We start from the raw sequence: 7,151 nt of genomic DNA on the forward strand, positions 1-7,151 counted from the left end.
GATGCTTGAACACTTTCTAAGTAGGTGGTTCTCAAACAGGTGTATCTGACAAGCATCAGGAGAGCTTTTCAAAATCCTGATCTCCAGACCAATCAAGTCAGTGTCCCTGGGAGTAAGGCCTGGGTGCTGATACATTTCAATACTCCCCAAATGATTCCAAAGTGTATCTAAGGATCCCCTGGGCCACATCTGCAACCGGCCTCTGCCACCTCCCCACTCCCTCTTTCAGTCACTGGCTGTGCTTGGATATTTCACTTAACCTCTCTGAGCCTGGAGCTGTGTCTGAGAGCCTGGTTCTCACAGTCATTTACTCTACAAATATTTATTTTACACCCACGGTGCGCCTGGGTGTGCTAAAGCCTGGAGATACAGCAAGAAAGATGACCAAACACTTGTTCTGTTACACGAAATAAAAATTAAATAGAATAGCAATGGCTCTCTAACTATTGGGACTTGGAACCCCTTTACAATCCTCTTAAAAGCCATAGAGGATCCAAAAACACATCACTGAGGGGCATCCCACAGTCTCCTGATGAGTCTTCCTCAAAACTGTCAATGAAAGTCTCTGAAACTGTCACATTCAAGGAGAACCATGGCCAGGTGATAGTTCAATGTCACTGGTGTCCTGGGATAGAAAAAGGCTGCGGGTTGATCTTTCCTAATCCAAAATGTTCAGAATCCAGAGCTTTTTGAATGTAGACATGACACCACAGTTGGAAAATTCCTCACCTGATCTCAAGGAATAGGTCACAGTCAAAATGCAGATACCATAAAATGGTACATAAAACTACACTCAGGCTATATGTATAAAATACATAGGAAACATCTCTGAATTTCACATTTAATCTGGATCTCATCCTCAAGATGTTACATATATGCAAATATTCTGTAATCTGGGAGAAACAAAAATGGAATCTGAATCACTTCTACTCCTAAGTGCTTCTTTCAACCTGTGTAAGGGAGGAAATGAGGAAATCTGAATACAGTATGGACTGTAGTTAAAAGTGACATATCTATAGATCAAAATGTATCAACATTCACAATGTGTAATGAATAATATATCAATATAATAATGTAATATAATATTGTACACGTATACCATACAAGTGAAAAATATTAGTTATAGGTGAAACTAGGTCCAGGGGGTATATGGGAGGTTTCTGTACTGTTTTTTCAGTTTGTCTGTTAATCCAAAACTGTTCTAAGAAACTGTGTCTTAATATAAAAGATCATGGAGAGTCCCAAGGACCTTTTGTTTGTGGATCCCTACTGATCCTGTTTTTGAAATTAAACCTGAAAACAGTTGCAAATCTTTATTTATGCATTTTAATATAACAAGAAAAAGTTCAGTATACGTTAATGTCAAAAATCACATTTTGGGGGGCTGGGGATTTGGCTCAAGCGGTAGCCTGCTCGCCTGGCATGCGTGCGGCCCAGGTTCGATCCTCAGCACCACATACAAACAAAGATGTGTCCGCCGAAAACTAAAAAAAATAAATAAATATTTTTTAAAAATTCTCTCCCTCTCTCTCTCTCAAAAAAAATCACATTTTTGTGAAAAAATATTCCAAAACTAAAATAATATTAACAATAATGAGAAGAGAGACATTTACACTTTTTCAAAGTGCTTTAATGTCTAGCTATATAGAAAAAGAACTTGCCATAAGGTTGATCTTAATTACTCACAGATGGTGAATGTGCAAATTTATCTATTTGCTAAAAATTATTAGTAACCCCAAGATCAATATCCGTGAAGCCTTCACTGTTATCCTGAAACATGTGTAGAGGGGGGGCGGGTAATAGTAGATATGATGATATGGATGAGCTGCTCCATGCAAATGTTTCTAGCTAAGGTTGAACAGGGCAGTACTATTGTTCCGCTTAAGCTCATGCTGTGAACAAGTGTCTTGTGATCTACTTAGCACCACATTCTTTCAAGTTTTTGTGCATTTCATTGACTCTGCTGTTTAAAATGGCCCCAAGCAAGCACAGTGGAACAGGCCTGTAATCCCAGCTGCTCTGGAGGCTGAGACAGGAGAATCCAGAGTTCAAGGCAACCTCAGCAACGGCAAGGTGCTCAGCAACTCAGTAAGACCCTGTCTCTAAATAAAATACAACAGGGCTAGGGATTTGGCTCAGTGGTTGAGTGCCCCTGAGTTCAATCCCTAGTACCCCAAAAAATAAACTAAAATGGCCCCAAGCATAGTATTGAAGTGCTGGCTAATATTTCTCAGTGTTAGGCATTTTTTCTTGTTACATTTTTTCTTACAGAGAAAATACATGTACTTGATGAGCTTCACTTAGATATTAATTGTAGTGTTCTTGGCCACCAGCCAGTTTTAAAGAATGAACAATATAAGTTCAATAACCTTTCTGTAAGTAGAAACATACATAAAATAAGCTTTATTCATCAGTTGACAAAAATGTTGTGACCAGGGGCTCACAGAAATCTAACTCTGAGATTCCCCCTAGGAGTAATGATTCAGTATTCATTAACTCAGTGTTTGCTAATTCAATATTCACAGCATCTTTATAAAACATAACCACTGTGAATAATGCGAACTTGACTGAATCCACTTCTGCACTGAATCTGTGGTGGCATGTTATTTTGTTTGAAGTTCAAGGAGAAAGTTCAGCCTCATACAGATAGTAGTTGAGAAAGGGAAGAATGTATTTTATTGCTTTTTCTATTCTAGGGATCAAACCAGTGCCTCGAACATGCTGGACAGACAAGCCCCTACCACTGAGCTGCACCCGCAAGCCCAGGCAGAGTATTTTAATCAGCTTTTCAAGTGATTGTGGCTATTATTCAAAACTACACTAAAACCCTTCACATTTTAGCTTCTTAAAGGACAGTTACAATGCAGAATCTAAACTTTTTGTGCTATAAGAACATTAAAATCTACTAAACACATCTTTACCCATGCACATCTCATTATTCAAAATCAATCACTTAAAGGCTCATATTTTATTATTGACAACAAAAATTGCCAGTGGTTTTTCTTGAAGGGACAGAAACATGCTTTTCAGTTTTGTAAAAATGTCTACCAAATATCCATGAAAAACCGAGGTTTGTCTGTCTAAAAATTGTATCCCATGACAACATGGACAGTTCAGCTCGCAGTTTTTTTCTGTTGTTTTTATTTATTTATTTTAAATATTGTTAGTTGTAAATCGACACAATACCTTTATTTTAGAATCAAACCTAATGCCTCACATATGCTAGGCAAGTGCTCTACCACTGAGTCACAACCCCAACCCTTGTTTTTATTTTTATCATAGCCGGTGCTGGGGCTCAAGTCCAGGGCCTAGCACATGCTAGGCAAGTGCCCTGCCACTGACCCACACCCCTTCCGCTTGCAGTTTGGACAGTCACAGGAGGTTCTTCTGAATACCACTGCAGCGGTGCCTCAGAGTGGGCTTCATATTCCACCACCGGGGTATTAAAAAGACACACACTCAAGAGTTGAGACTTCATAAAATGAATAACTCTATTGCTTCGTCAAATACATGCCAAAGCAAAGCTGTCTTTTTAAAAATGTTCGTTAACCTGTGTTAATTGTATATATTAACAGGGTTCATGAAGCGTGGCATTTCCTCACAGTAGACAAAGAACAAAATTGACGAATGGGATGACATCAAACCAAAAAGCTTCAGCACAGCAAAGGAAACAATCAACAGAGTAAAGAGACCATCTACAGAATAGGGGGAAATCTTGGCCAGCTAGTCATCTGACACCAGAATACATAAGAAACTCAAAAACCAGAATACATAAGAAACTCAAAAAATTAACCACAGAGCTGGGAATGTAGCTCAGTGGTAGAGCACCCCTGGATTAAATCCCTAACACCCTAAAGTACAGCACTTGGTCTCAGGGGCTCTGGGTTCCATCCCAGCACCATAAAAAAAATAAATAAAAACAACAACAAAAACAACAAATCATCTAAAAAGACAGTTCTTTAAAAAAAAGTACAAATAGCCAACAAATAGACAAATAATGTTCTGTATCATTTAACCATCAGGGAAATCCATATCCTCACATGTGCAAGGCCCTGGGTTCAATCCCCAATAGCATAAAATAAATATTTATCTTAAAACTACCATATGATCCAAATTCCACTTCTGGGCATATAACCATAAAAATTGGAAGCAGGCAAGCTGGACACAGTGGCGTACACCCATAATCCTAGCAGCTCCGGAGGCTGAGGAAGGAGAATCATGAGTTCAAAGCCCACCTCAGCAACTTAGCGAGGCCCTAAGCAACTCAGTGAGACCCTGTGTCTAAATAAAATATTAAAAGTGCTGGGAATGTGGTTTAGTGGTAAGCACCCCTGGGTAAAATCCTCAGTAACCCCCCCCCCAAAAAAGCTAGATTTTTTTTTAAACTGTGAGCATGTGACAATAAAAATCACAGTGACTCCTAGTAAAGCAATTCATGCTTAGATGCTAGAAATTGTCATTTGCCCTTGCATTTGCACTTGTGCATACATTGATGACTGTTAAAGTTGTTTTGACCTTGCAGTTTTCCTGATCTTTAAGCTTTGTAAGCTTCTGGCCGGTTGTTTAACTCCTCTAAGCCGAAGTTTCCTCACCTATCCAATGACAGTGGTAGGAATTACCCCACCCAGCTGTAGAAAGGGTTAAAGCAGGCACATCAGAAGCGATCCATAAATTATTCGCTGCGATTCTCTGGAACTCTGGGGAGTGTGAGACAAGCAAGGTGCCAGGTCCTGGTGGAAAATGTATGGGGACAGCACTGAAATCAGGTCACAACAGATAAACCTCCACATTGTGCTCAGAAAACAAACACTCAGTAAAAAATAGACAAAGGACTTTAAAAGACATTTCTCAATACATTTACACATACAAAAGGTCAATGGGTTCATGAAAGAATACTCACCAACACTGGTCATAAGAGAAACGCAAATCAACCACAGTGACATTTCACCCCTTGTGCCTTTTGGAATGGCTGGCATCAAAGACAAAAGGTACCAAGTGCCAGTGAAGGTGTGGAGAAAAGAGAAGCCTTGAGCTCTGCTGAGGGAATTCATTATGGAAAAATAGTAAGGAGATTCCACAAAAAGTTAGAAAGAGAATTATCACATGGCCCAGCACTTCCACCACTGGGTATATAACCAGAGGAAATTCAGGAAACATTGTGATCAGTGACAGAAGCCAGACTCAACACACCTCAAAGAGATCTCTGCATCTGCACATTCATTAAAGCGTCATTCACAATAGCCAAGAGGAGGAAGCAACTGAGGACCCATCAAAGGTGTGCGGATGAAGAACATGTAATATTTACACATAAATGGAATACGTATATATAAATGCGCATGGTGTACTACTGTCCTTTGACAACAGGATGAACTGGAGACTGTTAGGTTAAGTACAATAACCTGGTGGAAATCATACGGGGACAGCACTGATCTCATGTCACAACAGATAAACCTCCACATTGTGCTCAGAAAACAATCCAATTGGAATTCCTGGTTTTTCATTCTGGTCACAGGTTAATACATGGTGGGGCCAGACACAGGAATATTTAAAAACCACATATTCCACTCCTCTGAGGAATCTGAAAAAGTCCAACTCATTGAAGCAGAGAATAGAATAGGGGTTGCCAGGGGCTGGAGGAGAGGGAAATTGGGATGTTGGTTAAAAGGCACCAAAAGATTTCACTTAGGCCAAAGGTGAGTTCAAGAAATCCAGGATACAACATGGTGACCATAGTAAATAACAATATATTGCATTCTTGAAAAATGCTGAAAGAGTAGACACCTTCAGTGTTTGCACTACAAAAATGATAACTTTGTGAGGAAATGCATATGTTGAATATATAGTTAGCCATTTCACAATGCATATATAAATTTCAAAACACCATGTTATGCATAATAAAAGCACACAAATTTATGTCATTTGAAATAAAATTAAATTAAAATAATTAAAAAAAACATACCTTACAACAAAGTACACTCAGTGAAAAAAGACAGACACAAGACAGCCACTTAGTACATGATTCTATTTGTCTGAAATGTCCAGGAAAGGTTGATTCATGGAGAAAAAAGGGGACAGGTGCCTTTCAGGTGATGAAAGGGTTAGGGGTGACAATTCAACAACATTATGATTTTTTTCCAGTACTGGGGATTGAACTCAGGGGCACTTTACCACTGAGCCACATCCCCAGCCCTTTTTATTTTTTATTTTGAAACAGGGTCTCACTAAGTCACCCAGGCTAGCCTTGAACTTGTGATCCTCTTGCCTCAGCCTCCCAGAGCTGCAGGGATTACAGGTGTGCACCTCTACACTCAGCCAACAATGTGAATTGTACTAAATGCCAAGGAGTCACACTCTTTGAAATGATGCATTTATGTGATGTGAATCTCACCTCAATAAACCAAAGTCAGGAAGTGCCCTAAAATTCAACATTTAAAATAAATTATATTTTAATGCCATATTTTTAAATATTGCAAACTTGGTAAACGTAGACCCCCCTGTGTTTACCAAAAATATCATCTCCATCACATTCAGTATTAGAGTCAATGCATCAAAATGAGTATAGAAAAAAGTCACAATGAACAAAATTTTGACGTATTAAATAAAGGAAAGCTTGGGATTCTTGATTTTTCCTTCTGCCCTTCTGACTTGGTTGGACACTGTTACTGATTCTGCCTTTAACTTTCTGATATCCTGTTCATCATGGGGTTTTTTACATTAATTTGTAGGGTTTTTCTTTCAATTACTGACATTGGAGTATTAGTTAGCTAAATGCTCAGTGCAGGGATGCTCCTGATGTATTGCACAACAGGCAAGTATCTCACTCTCACCTGGGCCCTGCGAATCTCTTGTTCAGGCTAAAGATACTATCTTCCTTTTACAGATACAGAAGAGGCTCAAAGGTGTTAAATGGCAGGTCACGGGTTAATACATGGTGGGGCCAGGATTTGAGTCCAAGTCTGTGTGCCTCAAAGCTTCGACCACCCCAGGTCCACTCTAACCAGCTGCTCCAGCTCTGGCCCAGCTCCGATGGAACATCCCTGGCTGTCCCAGATGACTTCCTTGGCTGCAAGGTGGAGCCTGAACACGGGCTCAGCCAAGAGAAGGTTGAGACAGAAGAATCGAGGCTAATTCCTCTGTGGGAAACACTCTCT

Source organism: Ictidomys tridecemlineatus, chromosome 2, assembly GCF_052094955.1.
Source record: "Ictidomys tridecemlineatus isolate mIctTri1 chromosome 2, mIctTri1.hap1, whole genome shotgun sequence".
Classification (NCBI taxonomy): Eukaryota; Metazoa; Chordata; class Mammalia; order Rodentia; family Sciuridae; genus Ictidomys; species Ictidomys tridecemlineatus.